Source organism: Chlamydotis macqueenii, chromosome 1 (assembly GCF_036417535.1).
Source record: "Chlamydotis macqueenii isolate bChlMac1 chromosome 1, bChlMac1.mat, whole genome shotgun sequence".
NCBI lineage: Eukaryota > Metazoa > Chordata > Aves > Otidiformes > Otididae > Chlamydotis > Chlamydotis macqueenii.
In genome coordinates this window covers 137,016,558-137,039,226 of record NC_141556.1, presented here as the reverse complement: position 1 = coordinate 137,039,226, position 22,669 = coordinate 137,016,558, and the positions used below count along the sequence as shown (strand labels likewise).

The window sequence follows — 22,669 nt, the reverse complement described above, 5'->3', positions numbered from 1 at the left end:
AGAGCCAGAGACAGGGCTCCTATCAAAGATCAGAGGCCTGGTGGGGCTCAGAGAGAGGGAGATACACATCTAAATAATTCAGGCGCTATTAAAAGCTTTAGGTTGGGCTCTGTTCGAGATGTGAGGTGAGGCTGAATTTCAATGTATTTCAGGCTGCCATCAATGCAGAATGTGGTGCTACTTAATAACCTGACACTGACAAACCAACATTATTTTAAGAGTATTCCACATAAAGTTAATGAGGAAAGTGGCTATGCCTGGGTTTGCATTTTTATAGCTTCAGCTTTAGGTTGAAATTCTATCATGTGAAGATTTTGAGAACTTCAAGTCTGACCTCTACAGGTAGGCTGCTGAAATAGGTACAGTATCTTTTGGTTGCAAATTGTACATAGGACTTTCAGAAACTGGAGAAAGGTAATGGATCAGATGTACTACAAAACATCAGGTTACTCTCACTGCATCTCTAAAGCCGTATTTTAAAAACACTACTATCTGTAGTATTATCTGTGGTAATTTGGTTCCTACAGATGCTTTCTTGCAAAATGCATAGATGGTGCAGCAGCACCAGAAAAAGCACATCCAGTGCGAGCATTTTTACATTCAAAAGTGTTATGGAGTTTTGCTTCTGCTTTTTATTACCTCTCCCCCTTCCTCTCCAATCTTCTGTATCACCTGCTCTTTCAGAGCTACAGAAACAAACGTTACTTTGAAACCGATAACATCCATTGGCGTTTTGCAAGACTGATGTTTTTAAATGCCCTGATTGGTGCCACCTTTTTCTAATCAGAACCAACCACTCTAACAAACTACCCTTTGTCCGGGGATCCCGTCCCCTCTGTTCCCACCAACCTACAGCACATGTTGCTATAGCTACCCTGCATGTCTATTTACCACACAAGTGATCAAAGGAAGCAGACAACACACATACACACACACGCATAAAAAAAACCTCGCCAGGCTTCCTACCGAGCAATGTCCAGCCGCTAATTAACTGATACACTCCCAGCCTACGGACTCTGTACACTTGTTTTCTTTATTCTGCGCAGTACACACACACGCACACACAAGAGCATCATTCTCCAGGATGCTCATTCTTCCTTTACAGACCAAACAAACAGCAAAACATCCCAGAAGGAACTTTAAAAGCGAATTTCCTAAAGCAAGGCTAAGAATTACAGTACTGCAGGATAAGAATACAGCTTTTCCACTGAGGCACACATTAAGGATTTTAAAAGGTACGCAAAAGAAAATAGGAAATAAGAAACACATGCTAAGAACTTAAGCAGCTGTAAGGAAAGATTGTTTTGAATATTGCATGTGTTTTGCACTGAAATTGTATGCAGCATTTATTCACTTGGTGAGTTATATGTACGCTAAAAGCTCTACGACTGCAGTCACGATGAGGAACTGTAATGGCTTTATGTGCCTTAGAAACACAGTTTTTCATTTTTAGGTGGCCTGTCAGTTAACAGTTGTTTTGTTGAACCTCTTTATGTGATGAAAGGCTCAAGTTTGCCTCAATCAAAGTCAATGGGACTTCAATAGCAAGAGGCCAAAACAAGGATTTGCATTTGTTGTTGATGACACTCCCACAAGCTGCACTTCAGGGATACGTTGTGGGCGAAAGTGAGTGAAAATTAAGTATTAAAATTCACCAAACATTTGCTTTTCTGTGAAGGAGACTTAAAACAGAGCCCACAGTGCCCTCTCCAGTTCTGCAGCAAACTCGGGGAATCCAGCCACGTAACTGTGTCCAGCCACACAAAACCGCTGCTCTACCACATGAAGGCTGAGCATCTTTTCAGGAGTTTCCATCACTTTGAAGTTTCCTTACTTAGGAATTTCTTTTTAAGTAATAAACTAAGCCCAGTACTCTGCAAAGCAGAAAACGTGTTACCTGCAAAGGATTTTTTTCTTGTCAGGTTACTGTTTTTTGTTGGTTTTTTTTTCTTGCAACCAATACAATATTTGCACCAAACCCTCTTACCTCCTAAAGACCATTGGCCTGGTAAAGTGGTAAAGTAGGTTGACTCTTATCAACTTAACAGGCTCCCCATTACATGTCTACAGTAATTCCTGCACTTCTGGTGGGGAAATTAGTGCATTTGTCTTGCTATGTGCTATTGTTCAGCATCTGCGGGCTGCCTTTGGGCCAGATGAGTCATCAGCACAATACACAGCTTCATTCCAACACCCACAACATGCTGCCTGCTTAATGGTTCACTCTGCAATCCCAAATTAAACTACAGCTCCCACCAACAGCTTCTCAAGGTGGGAGCAGTTGCTCCCAGAGCCTGGTAAGAGGAAGGAGTTAACCCACTCCATCACGGCCTTGTAGCCGGCTGGTGTAAGGAGGGGGAGGGGAGCACCAGGAAAGGCAACAGGACAGGTAGGGAGAGAGGTGGAAGAGCAGGTAGAAAAAGCTCTCTGTTGTTCCGAACAGGAGGGTCACAAAAAGGGCCAAACAGAAGAGTCACTTTCTGCATGTTCCCCTTCCCCGTAACAACTTCCACCTAGAAGCAGGCACAAGGGCTCCAGCTGCACATGACATTCCTGCTCCTAAGCGTCTGCTGTGATGGATTTCCTAAACATTCTGTGCGGTTTGTTCGTAGCTCCTCACAACCTTCAGTACCCACTAAACCATGAAGCTGGCTGCCGGGGGCTGATGCACCCAGTGGCTCTGCCCCCCACCTCAAATGCCCCAGATTTTGTCCCTCGGGCCCAGCAGCGTGCACCAACTTTCCCTGCCAATCTATTTGCGCACAACAAACCCATCAAACCCAGAGAAGCACTTCTACAGCGTTCACTTGGCACGGGAGAGAGAAGCTGCACTCGCAGGCAGGTGTTAAACAAACTCTGGCAGCTCCTCAGCCGCCACTCCCCACTCGCACCCCCGGGGAGGCACCGGGGCGGGGGGCGCATAGCTGGGGCAAGGAGAGGAGGCAGGAACCCACCGGGCTGGGACAGGCCCAGCAAGAATAAGCCCGCCTGTGCTTGTGCTCACACCTCTTTTTAGGCTGGAATGTCTGCCTCCCACCCTCTCCTTGTCTTTTGGAGGGGGAGGGAGGGTTCGTGTGTGCATTAACACTTGCCCCATCTCTATTCCAACTTCTTTGCCTGCTCTTTTAACCCACTGCCTAGGAATCATCATTACCCACGAAGCCTTATGCTTTAGGCAGAAATATTTCAGGAGAGGAAAGTGCATGCTTCACAGAGTATTTTACTTTTTATTACTGCCCTCCTGTAACATTTCTGCTGCTTCCTCATCCCTCGTGGGCAACCCCCTGTGCCAAAGTACCTTCCTGTGGTGATAAAGATTTCTGATGACTACGTGCATCCAACTGACCAACTTGAGCTATGCACTATATAAAATGCCCTTCATTTTGTTTCACAAGGACAAGAATTCCCCTCTCTCTTTAAAGAGCTATAAAAGTGTGGTTTTGGCTAGTGGGAAGAAAGAAATGCCTTTCTTTCTCCCATTACCTACATTGTCTCTTTTTTTCCCCTTCTCCACTTCCTGTAACTTGGAGAAAACTGGTGTAAGGAAGCTGAGGTTTCCCATCATGGTTTCAGAAAGTGAACGGAAAACAAATGCTCCATTTGCACTACAGGTGCAAAATCCTCACACATGCATTCCCTGGATGCGTGCTATAAAAGTCCCACTGAGAGTTGAATGAATAACACCCACACAGAAAAGAACCTAGAAAACTTCTCTCATTTCCTCATATTTATCCATTGCCTACCTAGAAAATAGCATATTAAGTGCAAGTTTCGGAAGTGCTGGCAAGGCTTTTTAAACTGGGACAGATCTCTGAATCAGTCTTAAGACACAGCCTAGCCAGTTTTCTTTGCTTCCACAACACTCTTCAAACCGTACATTGTTGTTGTAAAACTACGAACAGTGTGCCTTTTAACTGTGAGAATGAGAATAAAAGTTCCTTTTGTCTCCTCAGGTGAATAGAAGTCTTAAAAAAAAATCTCATTTGAATAATCTTAGAAAAAAAATCCCTAGAAAACCCATCTTAAAGTACTTTTGTGAAGCTGTAAGACAGCTTGAAACTACTACATTTTAAAACAATCAGAAGATAAAAGCACTGGCAGGCAAGGAACTCATGCAGAGCTGTTTAATAAATTATCCCTGGGCTGAATTATTGGCATACTTAGGTTTATAACAGAGCAAGTTCTTTCCTTTCACATGTCACAAACAAGGCTGTGAGACAGCCTACACAATGCATTTAAACCATGGCAAACTGGGATTGATTTACATCCCTCGCAAACCGCTTTCATGCCCCGTAACACACAATGACCCGCATGGCATCACAGAAGTTGGTACCGGTACCACATGGGGCCGGACAGGCGAGGGACTCGCCTCGCCTGTCTGGCCCCGATGGACAGCAGCTCCTTACCTGCCTCATGGTGAGATTCCCATCATCCATCCAGCCGGCAAGGGGCTGCTCACACCACGCTGCTGTCGGCAGCGCAGAAATCCATCAAGTTTCTCACCGTAAGCAAGTTTTCCTCCCTCCTCCCCCACAATTATTTTTTTTTCCCTCCTCCTTTTTTTTATCCTTTGCTGGGGGGGACTCCTCTTAAGACAATGTCAAGTTTCCCAACCTTCCTTTCCCCAGCCTATTAAAAGTCAGGAGTGGGGAGGCAACTGTCCGCCTGGCTCTAATTTCAAACCGCAGCCCAGGGATGTAGTAGTTGGCTGAATTAGGCCATGAAATAGCCTCGCCAATCAGGAGAAAGGGGAGGGAGGTAGAGCACATAAAGGCTGCCTACATGAGGATTAGGAAAGCTTTCAAGGATTTAAAAGACTGAAAGCAGCTGGAAACAGTGTCTAGGGCTAGAAAGAGGGAAGTCAATTTGCGGTGTAAGAGATTATTCCCGTTCTCATCCAGCTGCTCTAGGTCTGCTTAAAGCTTAACGGGCTTCCAGGACTTCAGCAAGAAAACGTAAATGTCCAGTTGAAACCACCGAAACATCGGAGTGACGCAGAAATGCTTAACAGCCACCCGGTAAAGTGGCAATATCCCGTATGAGTCGGAGCTGCATGCACTCCAGAAGCACCGATTTCCTTATGTCAGACTAAAAAGTAAATTACATAATGACAGGAGCAGGAAGTAGTAAAATACAATCTGCCGTCTCCATCAAGAGCAAGTGCCAGTCTGCCGGAAGGAACAGAAGTATGTGTGTGAATCCATAGGCTTTGGTCATGTTTTGTTGCAAAGCCTTATTTGTCTTGGTGGCAAACGTTTAAATATCCTTAGTACTCCTGTGTTATCTGCTGCGGGTGATTTCCTCATTCCTGAAGCTTAGTTCTTTGTCCAAGATAACACTGGGCTCCAACGGCAACTTTAAAGAAAAAATAATAGTAGATTTTTTTTTTTTCTAATTTGACATTGAGATCAGCTTCTATCTGCTGCCCCTTGGTGGCTTTCATTAAAATAAACGAACAAAAGACAAAAAGAAAAATCCCAAATGTGAAGTGCATGAGTTACACCTTTCCTGAGTTAAAAAAAAAAATATGCAGAGAAATACAAACCTGCAGATTCATACCACCCACTCTTCTCCAAATTCTTTGCCTCTAACTTAATATTAGTTCAGAAGCCTGTTAGTCTCTCTGTTCCACTCTAAATGGAAATCTGTCTTTTGATCTTAGGGGACAATCAGGCAAATCTGATGTCTGAAGAAAAGACCCAGTATCATGGATTTGCTTCTGCAAGGGCTTTATCTACCAAAGCAAAAAGCAGTCACAATCCAGAAAAATTCCTATCACTACAAGAAATCTTACTGAATTGAGTTTCAGGGGAAAAAAAGTTACAACGATGTGCTGCCAGGATTTTAATTAAAGGCTTCCTAAAATACATTTCCTTTTAACTTGTGATAAGCTCCAGCACTGGCTATGTCACAGGGAAAGGAAGAAAAGATCTGAAAAATGTTCTCATTTGCTTTTCTGCTTAAAGACAACAATGATTTCTTCTTGTTAGTGCAACCAAGAAAGGAGTTCAGGTAATACTGGCACTGTCCAGCTCAGAAGCAAGGCATGAATGGAGGGAAATCTTGATTTAAAGCACTACTGCACTTTTCCCAGTGCTCTTGCCTGGTCCATGTCCTCAGGTGGAAGGATCCAGTCATGCTTTAACATACAACACAACCAACCATCTCCAGGCACCAGCACAGTACATTGCACAAGGGTAAGGCCAGCCATTTACACTAGCCAACATGGAGACAACTTGGTGATCCTCCAGTGACGGTCTAGTCCTGCACACTTGCACAACAGCTCGAAGCAGCTGCCATGCATAGAGGCGGGTGCATTAAGAGCACTTAACAGGAATGCTTGTCCTCTGTTCCCCCAAGGTAGCTCAGCAGACACGTATCACTTGAAACGAGTATGTGGTATGCGAAGACCTTTTACGGTGGTTAAGCCTAGGAGAATCCTCTCCAGGATGCATTCAAAGGAAGCATAAAAATGCTTTCCTGAAGTATTTAGAGCCTTAGGGATAAGCTTCCCTGGTGAAGGTGATTTAGCAAAGGTGCAAAATTACTTAGAAAATTAGTAAGGATTATAAAGGATTCACTCCAAAACCTTGTATTTGGTTTCAGTGCTTTAAGAAGGGCATTTTGAGGACAGTTTCAGAGTTTCATAAGGAAACATAGCAAAAGGTTCAGTAAGAATTTAACCTTATAAAGATAAAACAGCTGCAGAACTTTTCTGGAAATGCACACCTTTTCATGTGCAACATGCACTCCTTACAGGATGGGATGGGAACTGCATTCTAATGAAAACAGCAGAATGTGGCATCAATAAATGAGTTAGTTTGATAGCATAAAAACTCAGTTTTAGTGTTATAAAAAAAAATAAAATAATGTTAACAAAATTTGTCAGTGACACATGATCAAGCTAGGGCGTGGACAATTTTTTTTTACTGAAATAACCAGGTGACATTGGCAGTCCCCATTCTAATTCCACCATTCACTTTCCACCTTTGAGGAATGTGTTTTGTGATTTTGAGATGCAAGAAAAGGCAGGTGCTGGCTTTTTACACCTTCCACTGACTACCTACTTTCACATCTATAACCCAAGTGTATGTGTGTGCATGGGAAAGTCATACCCTCTTTCGGAAAGTGAAAGAAGACTCTGCCCCTGAACGAAGAAACTTTTGCAGTCTGTCCAGTGGGAACCTATGGAGGGAAGAGCAGCCAGAGGAGGGAGTGCCAGGTGTTGAACTTACACCTGGCATCACTGGGAGCAAAGATCTGTATAAGTGAGACCAAAGTCATAGTTGTGAGCCCAATAGTTTTAGAGGATTCTTATGAGGTTAATTCAAGTTAAAAGACAAATGGCCAACAAGTACACTAAATCATTGTCAGTTTTACGTTCTGTGAACTCTGGTTATCAGCAGTAATGGTCAGATCCCCCTCAGTTTAACCTGCTCCAGCAGACATAGAACAGTAGCTCAATGCAGATGTCTGCCATGCTCCTTATCACACACCAAGCACCTCCCAGGCAAAATGGGCAGACATGCGAGCCCTCTGTCAAGCACCATGTTGGCCCATTCACTAAAGCAGAGGCGAGGCGGGATAATTTTAGCTGGGCTTCCAGTAGCAGCAGCATTGACCAGCAAGAACTTCAGCATGGTCCATGCTGTTCTGCTCCTGGCAAAAGTAGTTAGCAGGTAATTGTGAGAGCTCAGGGTGTTGGGTGCTAACTCACAATCCTGCCTCCTTGCTATTTAAGATAAAGAGGTAGTTTTAGCATGTGTCCTGAGCTGGCTTAAGTAGCCAAAAAGCTTCAGGAGTTCTTATAAATGTGCATCAAAACTCACCGTCATGTAAAATCAGTTACAAATTATTTATTATGTACAAATATCACATAGTTATACTAAAACTATACTATATTTAGTATATACTAAAACTTGGTGTTGTGTTCTTTGTCAGTGCGCCAACTTTGTCAGCTGAGTTTAGTGGGATGAGGCTTAGTGGCTTAGTTCAGTGCTTATCAATGCAATCGACAAGTCTGAAGGTTTTAAGTTGTGATAAGGCAAGGACAACAATCTTGATACCAAAAATTTACCACTGTTTCAAAACCTGAAACTTTTGCTTATTCTGATTTGTTAACTCAGCCTTTCTTAATTAGTTTCATTCTTTCCAATGAATTACCAAACACAGGAACAGTTTTAAACTGGTGGACCAGATGCAAAGCAACCTAATGTGGAATTAATGGGTCACTGGAGTTATTTTGGTGCAACACAATTTTATGTAGTCCAGATCAAGCTAGCACTGCACCAGCTGCAGGGGGAGCGCAGAACGGGAAGCAGAGAAAAGGACTTTCATTAGCTGAATTCCAGCTGCCATGGAAATCCTTCTGGGCCCAGAGAATTCAATATAGGCTAAAGACAGAAGAACCACTCTGTCTCCTTACAGAGCTGTGCCAAATAGAGACAGACCAGACCCCAGGATCTGATTATATGGTAGGAGAGAAAGAGTTGCAGCAGGGGAAAAATATGACCCAGCACATAGCTTAGAAGGAAACAGACCTAGCTTGAAAACCAACATATTCCGGTGTGAAGTCAATCACAAATAGATTGCCTTTAATTTGCAATATAGATAACGAATAAAAATAAATACATGCCTTTTTAAATTAAACAAGCAGCTAAACTGTTGCACTTTGAGAGTAAAAGGTAATATTCACACCTAAACTCTTGGTGTTGAAATTTATTTCTAATGGTTTTTATAGTCCCTCCCTTGGTAGTTTCAAATTGGCACCTGCAGGAAGAGCAGGATGCCCAGAATACAAAATACTATTTAATAGCCCCAGGTAACACTAGAATATATAACTCAAGGCAACACTGGAATGTCAAAAAAGCCTCCAGAAGAACTGGCACAAAATATGAGGTTGCAAGATGAAGACAGATTCGTGAGAAGACAGTACAAACAATGAAAAAAAAAATCTGAAATACTGTTAATACGAAAAACTGCTCTCAAGATTTGAAAGTGTCACACAATGATTTTTAAAAATATATTTAATATTTGTGAATATAAGAATGTGCAGAGCTGGATCTCACAAAGCAGTGCTTAACTGCTTTTATCAACATCACTGCAATGAAGACAAACTAATTACCCTGGCAGAGTATCTGGCTCATGGGTATTTAAATGCACACACATTTTCCAACAGAAGTTTAAAAATAAGATCAGCAATATCAGACATCCTTAATTTTTCCAATACACACTGAAAGCCACGGTGCACAAAGATGGCCTTAAGGCAGACCTTTGGGAAACTTACTGCTTTTCAGTCAAAATGACTCAGCCTTTTGGTGAGCATCACTAAAACAGGCAGAGATGAGAAATATCAGAGCATCCTGCAGTCCTCTTGGTGAAGTGGTCCTTAAATGACCATTGCTTTCAGTTGGTTATTTACAGCATCCCTCAGACTGCTCTGATCTCACTTGGGGCCGCACCAGCTGCAGGCAAGAGAGAGGGGAAGATGTCTTCAAGTCAACTTCTTCCTCCATCGCTTATGTAATGTAAGTAATCCACAGACAGACAGAAAGGTGATAAAAATGATCCATCTGCACTTGCGTAATGACAACACTGACTAGACTTTTTGATTAAGGTGTTTTAATCAAAATAATAATATCTGCTGGATTTCACTTTACCACATCTGCTACAAAGCAGATACTTGATCTGCTAGGCTGAACAAGTTGGTGCACATTCATGTGTAATAAATCGGTGATAAGAAGACTCTGGTAGTCTATTCCAAAATTATATGGAAGTACAGTAAGTTAAAAAGACTGACAAAGAAGGATGATTTAAGGGTTCAGAGTTTCTAAAACATCTGTTATCTAGTATATAAAAATGCAGAATTAACTGGAAATCATAATTAGTTTACTGTTGTTTCTCCATTTTATTTCCTAGGTTTTTACAATTAGTTGATACTTTAGTGATAACTATACCTCATTACTCTTAAAAGTAATAGATAATAGTTAAATAACACCCATTTTTCCTTAATATTCCAGTCTTAAGAAGTCTCCATGAAAACAAGAATGATAAAGTAACAATGAGAAGAATTGCCTTATGTTTCTGTAACCCCTATTAGCATAGGAAAAAAAAAAACGTTACTTTATTTCATTGCATTTTGTACCAACTACTTATTTATTGACAACTGCAAAAAATAGTCATGCAATGACTCAAGCTAAGCAAATAAAATCCAGGCAAACAGCAAAAGCTGTATGATATATGCCTCTTACAGTCAAACACCAAGCAGTACCTATCAAAACCAATACTGTTCTGCTGTTCCAGGAGTTATCTCCAAGTACATGCTCACATAAATTCAATGAAGAGACATCTTGCCACAATTTCACTGAAATAAGTTAAAATCTGATCTGATAAATTGTCATGTGAAGCAAGCAGGTACCTACTCAAACTTCCATTATCTGCATGTTAGCCGAGACCATCAAACCATGCAAATCATTCCTTTCCAAATGAAAGCCCCTAACCACAGGTTTACCAAAAAATGTGTAACATTTTCACAGTGAAGCCATTCTGTACTAAGAGAGAGTTTTCCTTCAACCTGGACACAGCAGGTTAGACTTGTAATATGGTGTGCAGAATTCTGTGCCAGAAGTGCGAAACTCTAAGCACTGTTGGGACTATGTCATACCCAGGAAGAATTATAGAGAGATCTACTCGGTGTTGCAAAACTTTCCAAGACACAAGAAATGCTGGCACTTTAACATCTCTTCAACCCCATAGCTGAGGCAAGGCATTAACATGAAAAACTGGAACATTTCTGCACCATTTTTTCTTCTCCACATTTCTTGTTCTCAGAAAACATTTGATATTTCAAAGTTTTGCTCCGTTTCCCTGGAATGACACTTCACAGCTTGGGTGACACTTTGCTGAAAATGGAGCTCAGATATCTCTCTACAAATCCCATCCCAATTCCAAAACTGCCACGGGAGGGACAATAAACCAACACTTCACTGACTTGAAATCAGATGTTTCGGCTTAGATCAAGAGAGTCAAAGTTATCTAAAAGTTCAAGTCAGACTAAAATCTTCTGTTTCTTTTTTCTAGGCAGAAAAAAAATTGTCAACAATCCACATTTTCTCATGAAATGTAATTTAATGAGAAAATTACTTTTTGCAGTTGAACCTCCCCAAGAATATTCCCGTAGGGAATTTTCATTTATCTCTTCTCTCCAGTGCCCAGCTACCCCATGACAGTTGCCTGTCACATGGAAAAAGGTCTTCTGAGAAACAGGCAACTTCTTGGGACAGGAGAGGCAAAAGTCACCTGTCTGTCAGCTATACAGCAACCGGGTCAGATGGAAACCTTGTGAAGTAAAGTGACTCCACATTGTATCTTAAGCAATAGTAATACAAACTGCAACCTGTAATCCGCTTGTGTGTCCATGGGCAAGGCATTTCATCTCCTCCATTTTAATTCTCAAACTGTGCATTGAAGCTGCCTTTATTTTCCTGAGGGTAATAAAGCACAGAATAAATCTGTAAATACTAAACCGTCTTTAAATATTATCATAATCAGGGCAGCATAGGCTCTTCCATAAGCAGGAATGAAAGACACAAAAAGACTAATCTTTGCAGACGTAACTACAAGTTTCTGGGCTAAATATAAGTAGCCAGAGTGGGAAAGACAATATTAATCAGCAACACAACAAGCAGACTGCTGAAATTATTTCTAGAAAATTCTGTGTGCATGCACATGAATATGTAAGAGAAATATATTTAGTTCTTCAAGTAAAATTAAATGTCTATTCTTGGACTTTCTACATTAAAAAGAAAGAAGTCTTAATATTGTCTTCCCTTCAACTGAGCAAAATATTTCCCTAGCCAGGATATGAATGGATTGCAACGTTTGAGGTGAGATGAGATCTGTGACGGACAGGCTGGGAAATGACAAAAAAAAAAAAAATGCCTAAACCCAAACCCGAAGTCCTTAGACTCTGCCCAGGAAAACCTCTTTATACAACTGAGAACTTGCTAACATATGTGACTCATGATTTGACTCACAAGCTTCTGGAGTTCACTGGGGTTACCGTCAAGGTCAGATTACCTACGAAACATCAAATTACTATCTCCCCCCACTGCTTTGGTGAGGCCCTTGGTACTGCATATGTAATATATTTATGTGGGAAGTTTTACAGAAAAAAAAAAAATCACGTTCTTCTAATTTCAAATGAGAAGAACAGGCAAAGAATTCAGAAGAAAATCAAAAGAACCTTCTTACCAGAGAATTTTTAATTAAGTAATTCAAGGACGTGGGCAGATATCACAAAGCACTAGTCACAGTGGTAGAATAAGAGACAGTTTCAGAGACTCTTCCCTACCACATTAGGGCTTTTTCTCACCAGGTGCATTGCTTAAAATTATTTATGTGTGCAGCAGCTAAGGAGGGGTTTGAAATGCTACACTTATAAATAGGCCCCTTGGGAGTACTGCCCTGGGAGGACTGGTCTGGTCAGGTGTCACCCTTCTATCTGTGCCAAGCAGCCCTTTTTTAACCTTTAAACTGTTTTCAGATGGTACTTTTATGAGCCACTGAACCTCATTCCTTTTAATTACAGACATATATAGTGTAGGTTTACCAGTTTCCAAAAGAATTTTTACTTTATTTAGCTAACATTTCCAGATGTGTCCCCTCTTCAGGCTTCCCTTTTTGTTAAATGGCACTGGCAATAAAAGACAATGACTGTAAAGATAATGTACTTCTTCAGGTTCCAGGCAAACCAGTGTTATAATCCAATTCTTTTATTCTCATTTATAATCTACCTTTATAAAAAAAAATACTATAATTAAAAAAAACCAGATTGATCCATGAAAACTGTATTTTTGTAGTTGGTGTTAAGCTTTTCCATGAAGATACTCAGAAATGAAGTAACTCAGAAAACCTGATTCAGGTAAGACTTGTGGAATGTGAAGCCCAGCACAGAAATAAAATGTTAACCACTAGGCTTTAATTGTTGCATCTTTTACTTCCATAGTTTATTTTTAGTCTGCATTTGTCACTTCAATGCTAAAATTCTCAGATATTGCCAAGTGCATCCTATTCCATGAGTCCATATATAGGGAGACCCAACCATTCTAACCCCTGACTGCAACATGCTCTCCAACATCATTATTTTGCACCAACGACAGGAAAAAAAAAAGTACAGAAGTAGTTGCTACTGCACGTTACCCCAGCAGTGAAGGTTAATGAATGCCTTCTAAACTATTTCATGTAGATTTTGATACCTCAGGCCACACTTTGTCACATACGCTCATAGTCTCTCTCCTTTTTTGTTCCAACATCTTCATTAGCTTGTATTCCACTGTAATACACTATGAAAGTGCAATGATACGCAAAGGTCCCAACGCCCATATCATAAAGGCCTTTTGCACACCTCTTGGGCACCAAGAAGGCCCTTTATGTCAACGGGAATGGGGAGTGATGTCCTGATAATCCATCCACTCCAGCCACCCATGCTTTCAGTGCTCTCAGTTTCCCATCTACCACCTGCAATTAAGAGTGAAGAACTTGGTACTACATTACACCGCAGACCAAAATTAGACGTGGAGATGCCTCAGCACTTACAGAGGAATTACAGGCCGAATTGTGCAACCATGTTGCCTGATTACCAAATCACTTGGTAAGCATCGATTTTGCTATCCTCCTTCTATATGCATACTCAGGAGTAGAAGCATATACACACGATGTATTGCACTTCACACAGAAGTGAGACAGAAAGAAGAATTATACTGAGTATTTGAAATGAAGATTTCCATGATTCAAACACAGTTTCCGTATGTCTTTTACCAAAGGAACTCTGAATTCACTGGGATCTTCAGATAACTGATAACCACCTGCCTTTCTAAGTAGTTTATAGACTGAGAAAATAAAGTCCACCACAAAAAAAAAAAAAAAAAAGGACAACGTGCAGAATCTTTTGGGAAAAGGTGATGATACTTCAGCAGGGGAGCTCTGCAGGCCATCCTGTCCTCCTTAGCTTTAAGGGCTGTGGGGCACAGAAATAACTCCGCAGAAAGATTCACCTGCCATACCCACATTTTAGACTTGAGAAGCATAGAGCTCTGACCACTTGCAGCTTGGAACATAAAAAGAGGGGAGAGCACCTGAAATGCAAAATCTAAAATGGCAGAAGCTGTCACTACATCCAGAAAGATTGTTATTGGTACGGCTTTCTGTGATTCAGAAGCCTGCAAATAAAGTAAATGGCACAACTGCATTTGTAAATTGACAACTGTTTCAAGGGAGGGATCTGTGCTTACCTGGTTATTTTTGGGTATTGCCTGTGAGTCCTCATGTTCAACCCTTTCAGGAAACCTTTCCTTTTATGTTGCCTCTGTTTGGCCGCCATAAACCACTAAAGCCTTTGGGGCACTTAACGGAAAGTGGTTATTATAGGCACGCTGTGGGTGGAGTGATGTCTCTCCACCACCCTGCTCTCTCCAGTGACTCCTGGTACCCATTAATTTTTTGCTGTTGATAAATAAAACTGATATATATATAAGCAAAGTAGAAGGGGAAGGAGAAAGCAGATATTAGACAGGGGAGTCATGAATCTCAAGCATTTTCACACATTTATCTTTCAGTGTACCCCTCTCCAAGAGATAATACCATCAGCATTTTACAAATATTAGCAGGGCATTTGGTGCACATTTCATTAAGATGTTGCAGTGTCTCAAACAGGTGATAAGGGGTTGCTATGGTTACTATATTACCTTAGGCTGAATACTAAGTAGGTTCACAAAACATATATTCTTACTTGTTATGTAAAATAGTAGTCACCCAGCTGGCATTTGCTTATGGACCCCTTTTGTTTTGTCAAGGACTTTCCACTCCTTCATCTTTCAAAGAAAGTGGATTTTGGTACTCTTTAGAGAAAGGCGAGGTCACTAACCATTCTCTTTCAGAAAAGGGGACAAGTTAGGTAGCTTATTATCTAGCCTGTTTATAATTAAATCGAAAAATGACTGCTCCACTGTATTGGAATTGTGAGAGCTTTTATTTCAGTGGATTTAATGAGTCACGGAAATGTGTTTACGAGGCAACAAGCCCGCACTACACAAAGGACTCAACATTAGCATAGCAATAGACCATATAGCTTTTAATGGCCTGAAGCCTTTGTCTCACATTGAGATGTGGCCCTGAGATGGTCCCATCACCAACATTTGATCCAACGTTCCTTTCAGATGGGTTACTTTTTACTTTGGACCTGAAGGTGATATTTAGGAAGTCTATTATCCGGCATGCAAACTGGGAGAAAAATGTGTCACATCAAATCATGACAGTTTAATAAGATATTACTCATGGACAAATGCTTTCATGCACTGCCTACTCCGAAAGGCAGGTTGAAAGGAGTTACTGTAAAGACATCAAATTTGATATTTTTATCCTTGCCTGCCCCCTTCATGACGCAATTAAAGGAAAGTGTTAACACGCTAACCTCATTTATCTTATTGATTAAGATATTCAGAATGTAAACAAATATAAAGTTCCCTATTTTTTATTATGATCAAAACACCACTTTTTGGCTTTCTTTGGACCACTGTAACCATTATACACCTGGTACCCTATTCTGAAATTTTTCATTGACATTGGCTGCAGTCATAGGGTAGAATCCTGCTCCTATGAAACTCATTTACAGTAGCAACGACACAATTTTTACTGCGCTGAATGTGACTAGGATTTCTTCTACATGCCACTGATAAACTGATTGTGATAAGGAAAAAGAAATAAAATTCCTCCAAGCTACGGTAATAAGTTACTCGGATGTATTTGAACACCTGTTCCTATACCAGTGTTAGTAACTAGTTCAGTTTTGAGTAATATTAAGCAGGAGCAAACGTGCCTGCAACTTCCAGATCTGCTTTCACAGCTTGTACCCAAAGAGATTCCTGGGAAATGAATTAATATTTTGCAGTCTGAGGCAGCAAATTTTTATAGCAGGACTGAGCAACAGGGTAGGAATTTGTGGAAGATAATATATTGAGCAGATCTAAGGACTAACCAGGCACTTACCTTATGTATTCTGAAGCGCAGAATTTTGCATATTTCTAGAATCAAAAATGGACATAACATATTGTTCTTGCAAGGTGTTACATGTTAACAACTAGAGCACCTTCTGTTAAAACTATTAATATGTGGCTTATCACTTCATAAAAGCTTGAAATCTCAATGCAACAACAATAAGCACATGTGGTACATATGAAGTCAATCTGCAAATACAATAATGAGCATTCAGCAAGAAGTATTTCTGTGCTATAGTTAGCAGACATAAAATTGTCGTGTTTGTTCTACAATCCCCACTTTTGTTATTGACAAAATAACCCATCCATACTCAGTCTGTATTTGGGTTCCTTTCCAACGTGTAAGAAGGTCTTTTGTTGTGTCCTCATTCCTCAGCGCACATCAACCTGACTTGTGAAGTCTGAGGGCAACGGTGAAGTCAGCCACCAGCAGGCTTAGCAATTTTAAGGAAATGTGTTCCCAAACCTGCAGCAAACCCTTTGTTCACCAAGACAGAGATGATCATCTATCATAATGATTCTGTCACTGGCTTGAGTATTTAGGTACTTACAGGATAAGCAATGGTTGTAGGAATAAGCATGAAAAAGGGGATGGGGTGATAAATGATGAGAGAGAAAAGCAGGGGAAAAAAAGAACTATAAGTTCTTCCAAGCAAATATGCGCACCTATGTTAAAAGGGAGTAACAGGCTCACGACAACCAAACTCATGAACACACAAAAACTGAACAAGCTATCAGAAGATTTGGAGAGAGACGTTGCACATGGGAAACAACCCCCCTAAAACTTATCTCATAACGCAACAAAGGAGACGGAAACAAGGTCTGCTGTAGCAAGCAGCTGGCGTGGGGTTGACGTTGTCGTGGTTATTTATCGAGGTAATCCATTCCCTTTGACGGACAGCGGGCAGAGCCAACGGGAGAGCGCGGCCTGGCCGGGAAGCCCAAGGGGGAGGGGCAGCCAGAGGAGCCGGGCCCGCTGCCAGGCCCAGAGCGCACCCTGGCGGCCGGCCCTTCTCTTCCCCGCCCCTCCCCTCCCCACCGCCTGCCCCACCCGCGTAACTGGGGGCAACTGGCAAGCTTTGATGTCCCGTGGCTCAGAAAGAGGTAGCCGGGAGACCGGTTTCTTGTTGGAATTGCAAAAGCTTTCTCTTTGCAGAGGAAAGCTAACATTTCGTAGTTTTGGCTGCTTCTTGGCTGAGCTTCAGACTCAAATTTAGCAATGTTAAAACAAATTTTAAAAACCATATGCAGCAGGCAGTTCTATTGGTTCTTGCTGATGATGCCATCCATAACATTGTAAGGTATCTTCTTCCAGTTCCTGAGATGTGACATGAGCTCTGCCTCTAAACCTTCCTAACACGCAAGGCTGATTTCTACATGCAAAAAGAAGGCAGCCTCAATTCAAAATGGCAACGATTTTTCTCCTAGTTTGAATAATTGTAAAGTAGGAGCACTACTGGTGCCTAGCAGAAGTACGCTCTATTACCCTTTACACTCCAGCACTACTACCACCTATGTTGTACTTTCTCTGTACTTACAGTCTTAAAAGCTCACAAGACTTTGCATACTTGAAATTAGTGATACATTTTTTTCCCAGCACATGCCTAGCCTCTCGGGACAAAAAAAAAAAATTTGTTAAGGACCAGCTTTCTGCTTGTGAAAATACGATGAAACCACTGAACTCTGACCATTAAAGCAGAGTGCATTCCACATTAGCCTATAGCAACAGGATATCCTGATAGTCAGCATAAAGGGGATAAAAACACCAGCAAGTAAACCTCAGGATAACTCAAACCATTCAATTTAAAGTATGTGGATACCAGTCCATCTTGCTCATTTTCATATTCCTTTTGTCTTGGCTGATTTAATACATTCTTTTTGTTTGCCTTCAGAAAAGGTACCCAGCAAACCCAAACACTGAACTCTTGTATCAAAGAAACAACGCAGTTTTGAATGTCGTGTCCAGGCAGGAGAGAAGCGAGTTCAATACCAGGGCAGCTGTCTTATATATAATGACTCTGTGGAAACAACATTATTCTGTTAATTACTACATCCTCCCAGATTCATGCAAAAACCAGGTCTCCTCATAATGAAATGAACTTTTATCCCTGTCTGCACTCACAGATTTCTGTTACTCATTTCATAGAATCATAGAATCATATAATCACATGGTTGGATGGGACCTATAAGATCATCTAGTCCAACCGTCTTCCCACTACCATTGCTGCCACAGGTACTAAACCATATCCTGTAGCTCCTCATCAAGCCGCCTCTTGAACACTGCCAGAGACGGCGACTCCACCACCTCCCTGGGCAGGCCATTCCAGTGCCTGACCACTCTTTGGGAGAAAAAGTTTTTCCTCACGTCCAATCTAAACCTCCTCTGGTACAATTTGTGGCCACTTCCTCGGGTCCTGCTTGTTGCCTGGGAGAGGAGGCCAAACCCCTGCTCATCACAACCTGCCTTCAGGAAGCTATAGAGTGCAATGAGATCTCCCCTGAGCCTCCTCTTCTCCAGACTAAACAATCCCAACTCTCTCAGCCACTCCTCATAAGACTTGTGCTCCAGACCCCAAGATGCACTTCCTAGATGCACCAATACTAAATACTAGGGAATTCTGGCATAAATTCCACTATTTCCCTCTTTGTGAATAATCAGTTTCAGACTATTTGTAGGTGTGAACAGGCTGAATCCTTACCTTCCTGCCCAGAAAACGTACACACCTAGAATTGGTATCCAAGCTTAAACTCCTCTTGGAGATAGATTTTATTCATCATACAAAAACCAAACAAAAGCAATACAACCTAACCTTCAGACAGAGCTTCTTCTCCAAGCTTGTCTATTCATAGCATTTCCTTCCAGGAATTCCTCTATCTTAACTCAGAGAATTCTTCCTCTAACTCATGCTTCCTTTATTTTAAGGATAGTTAATGAAACTGCATTTGCTGTAGTAATTCAGCAGAATGTCAGCAGCTTTGTGCAAGATCGTGACCCTTGTGAAGAGGGTAGGAGAACAAGAGCATCCTGTCACCCCCATCTGTGTCCAAAAGCAGTAGTGCTGACAAATGACTAGCTGATATCTTATTGTTTTTCTTTTCAGTCTCACAAAAAAAAAGACCCCTCAAAGGATAATAAATTTTATTCAGCTGAAATTTTACTGTTTCTCTATATTTCATCAGCCCTGGCATTAATACGATATTATGGTGATTTAACCTTGGAGTGTGGGAATTACTGAGAGATATGCGTATTTTTCTAACAAAAGTTCAGGCATGCTATTATTAGCAATCTATGGTATGTCATCTATGTCAAAGACCAAATAGTTTCTTGAAATGTTTAGGAAACAAGTATATTCTGAATCTGAGAAGTCTCTGTTCTCATTCTGCCGTTCACATGCACATGCAGGAGCGTGCTGCAGAAAGATCCCATCTTGCCAGTATGCTCCTGAACAATCCCAGCGTGTCTGTTTTGATAGTGTGCTCAGGTTTCTCAGCAGGACAAACATGTATTTCAGAGAGCAGACTAACCTCGCCAGCAGACAGTTCTCAAGGTTGCATCTCTGCCTGTCCAAACGCTAGACCTGGGAACTTGAACCCAACCTATTTTAGAAGCCAGTTTCCAATGCCTATGGTTCCTTGCATACATAAGCGTATCTGCCAGTTTAGTACCTCAATAATGCTCAGCCAACTGGCTTAGCATGTCACCAAGAACACACAAAGAAGACGCGCAGAGGGTACTGACACTAAATCCTTTAAGCAATTATGTCAACAGGTTACGGGTAGATCAAGGAGAAAAGGGTGTTTGTGAGCACTCCCAAGATCTGTCTCTGAAAGCATTGTAGATCTACCACATCATTCTTGGTAGGTTGGCTCTTAACAGTCCTATGCTTCTTCACAGACTTGTGGATTGAGCTTTCCCATTTACATCTTATGAACAGAGAGAGTGACCAAAACAAAAAGCAATACCAAGAGAAGTAGTCATTATTTCATTTAAAACTGGCAGTGGCTTGTTCAACCTAAAACTTTCTTCCTATCTTTGTCATCAAGGATATTAAGAGAAAATACTAGTGACAGATGCAAGACACTTCACAGAAATCAAGAGGTAAGACAGTGAAAAATCAAGTTCAAACGTTTTCCTTCCCAAGGAAAGGGTTAGGTAATATAATTATTTCATTAGAAGCAGTGGTCATCTGTTATGCTTTGTAGAAAGACTGGCAAACAATGTTAAAAACATCCATTACATGGAACAGAGAACAGGAAAAGATGTTTATTTAGCAAATGTTAATGTTTCTAAAATATGTTTGATTAGAGTCTGGAATTTATCAGCATTTGCTAGAGCTCAGGCTAGAGGACAAGCATCATCAATGCGCATTGTCAACAGGCATTAGCAAACAGTCCCATCTCCATGTGAAAACACAGTCATGCAGCTCTTCCAACCACAACAGTGCAGCATCCTGCACAAAACATGATCTATGCTTTTTTACATCCCCTTCCAATAAATATTTTATAGCACCTCCCCAATCTGTTAGCAATGGCTTTTCCTTCCTTCAATGCTATGAAGTTAAAGATCAAAAAGAAAGTCTTTAGAAACAGAAAGATAGGAGGCCTTTCCAGCAGAAACACGAGGCTTTAAACTTTTACAGGAGAATTTTATACAAGAAAAAACAATAATGTAACCATGCCTCAGAAGAAAACTGAAATAGTTTGTTAATAAAAAAGGACAATGTTAAGAAGCATATAGCACATGCGCAAAACTGAAAGTAAGCCACTGTTTCTATTTTGATTGGGTGATTCCTTCTCAACAAACATATAAATACTTTAAAAAAAAAGGATAGTGGAGCTTGCTTGCTGCTGCTGCTGCAAGATGCCATCGCAGATATTCTAAGGGGAGAGCAGAGAACGATGCTAAATTGTTGACTGAGATTTCCTGTGAACTTTGATTTGAAGTCAGCCAAACAATAGAAGAAGGAAATATACTTCTTTCTTCAGCCCCTCTGTAAGAACAGCTACCCACCAGCATTTGTTTTCTTTGCACTGCCCCTCAATGTAACCTGAATGATTTACTTCTTGTTATGGTGCTGTTTTGCTGCAGCATAACTTAATGAAAGCAATAGCTTTTGTATTAGAAAAAGGAGGGGAGGGGAAGACTAGACACAGCTTTGTTAAATATATATATTTTTATATATATATATATATATGCAATGTACATTAAATCATAGAATAGTTCGGGTTGGAAGGGACCTTCAAAGGTCATCTAGTTCAAACCCCCTGCGAGGAGCAGGGACATCTCCAACCAGATCGGGTTGCTCAGAGCCCTGTCCAACCTGGCGTTGAATGTTTCCAGGGATAGGGCATCCACCACCTCTATGGGCAACCTGTTCCAGTGTTACACCACTGTCATTGTAAAAAATTTTTTCCTGATACCTAATCTAAGTCTACCTCCCTCTATTTTAAAACCATTACCCCCCATCCTATCACAACAAGCCCTACTGAAGAGTTTCTCCCCGTCTTTCCTGTAGGCCCCCTTTAGGTGCTGGAAGGCTGCTATAAGGTCTCCCCTTCTCTTCTCCAGGCTGAACAGCCCCAACTCTCTCAGCCTGTCCTCATAGGAGAGCTGCTCCAGCCCTCTGATCATATATATACACACACACAAAGCTCCATTCAAATCAAAGAGGAGGCGTCCACTGGCCAATCCACTGTTCATCCAGAATGCAGAGCAGTAGTTCCCCAAAATCAGAAACAGCATAGAAGGACAGTAGGGATATACGTAACAGGGAGAAAACTTTCCTCAGTGTGCCTCATTCTACACTCTCACAAGTAAAAAAATCTCTCAGAACAAGCTTTTGGATTGCATGTGGCTGGTAAAAGGTTAAGGCAAGCTCTTCCCCTTGACTTGATTTGAAATTATGGGGATTTTACAATTTTGGGGATGAAGCACAAAGTTGTCCCAGTAGGGATCCACCCATTCATGGACTTGTTCATGAAAGCCTGAGAAGGCAGGCGATACTTCTGGCACATCACCACACCGCGCCTCGTGGCTGCGAGTTTGTCCTGCGCAGGTCCCAGCCGTGAGAGGCCCTCACTGAAGAACGATATTCACCAGGCCAGGAACTGCGAAACCCTACACATGTGACTGAGAAGACCATCTCAGTTTTATGATCACTCTCTTTAGTGCATATTACTGCTGTCTGCCTGCTTCTGAATTTCCCGTGAGTGATTGCACATTTGTGATTTATATGTACCTGTTTTGAAACAGCTTAAAGTAGCCGTAAGAGTTTGTTTCTTACCAGACTTTTAGCAATAATTAAACTTAATAGGCTTTAATACTTGAATCTGTTTCAAGGGAAAGAGATACACTGGCGGCTGTGGGAAGGGATGTATGCTCTCCGAATGAACAGAGCACAAGGACATGCTTTTATCCCATTAGCAGAGACACTGAGGCTGCTGTAATACAGCTGCAGCTGTTGGAGAAGAGCGCGCAGGCTGAGATGAGCTGCTGGTTATGTTGGAATGGGACAAGGATCCTGGTCCCCTTAAGGAAAGATCCTCAAGGGAGAACAAACTGTTCTCTGTGCAGTCCCTCCACCGCTGCGCTTCTGGAACTTTCTAGGGGTTTAATG

At 41.4% G+C, this 22,669-nt stretch overlaps 1 protein-coding gene across 2 annotated transcripts in view; it reads right to left on the bottom strand.

The window, feature by feature from the left end:
- The window catches only part of MID1 (midline 1), a 186,069-nt gene that overhangs the window by 148,554 nt on the left and 14,846 nt on the right, over window positions 1-22,669 (bottom strand). The window contains exon 1 of one of the 2 annotated variants that reach the window (XM_086768106.1): window positions 4,407-4,629. The exons of the other annotated variant lie outside the window; for it this stretch is intronic. The gene's annotated coding sequence lies outside the window, so the exon portion shown is untranslated. Of the gene's footprint in view, window positions 1-4,406; window positions 4,630-22,669 lie in introns of those variants that run through there. 2 annotated transcript variants of the gene reach the window in all.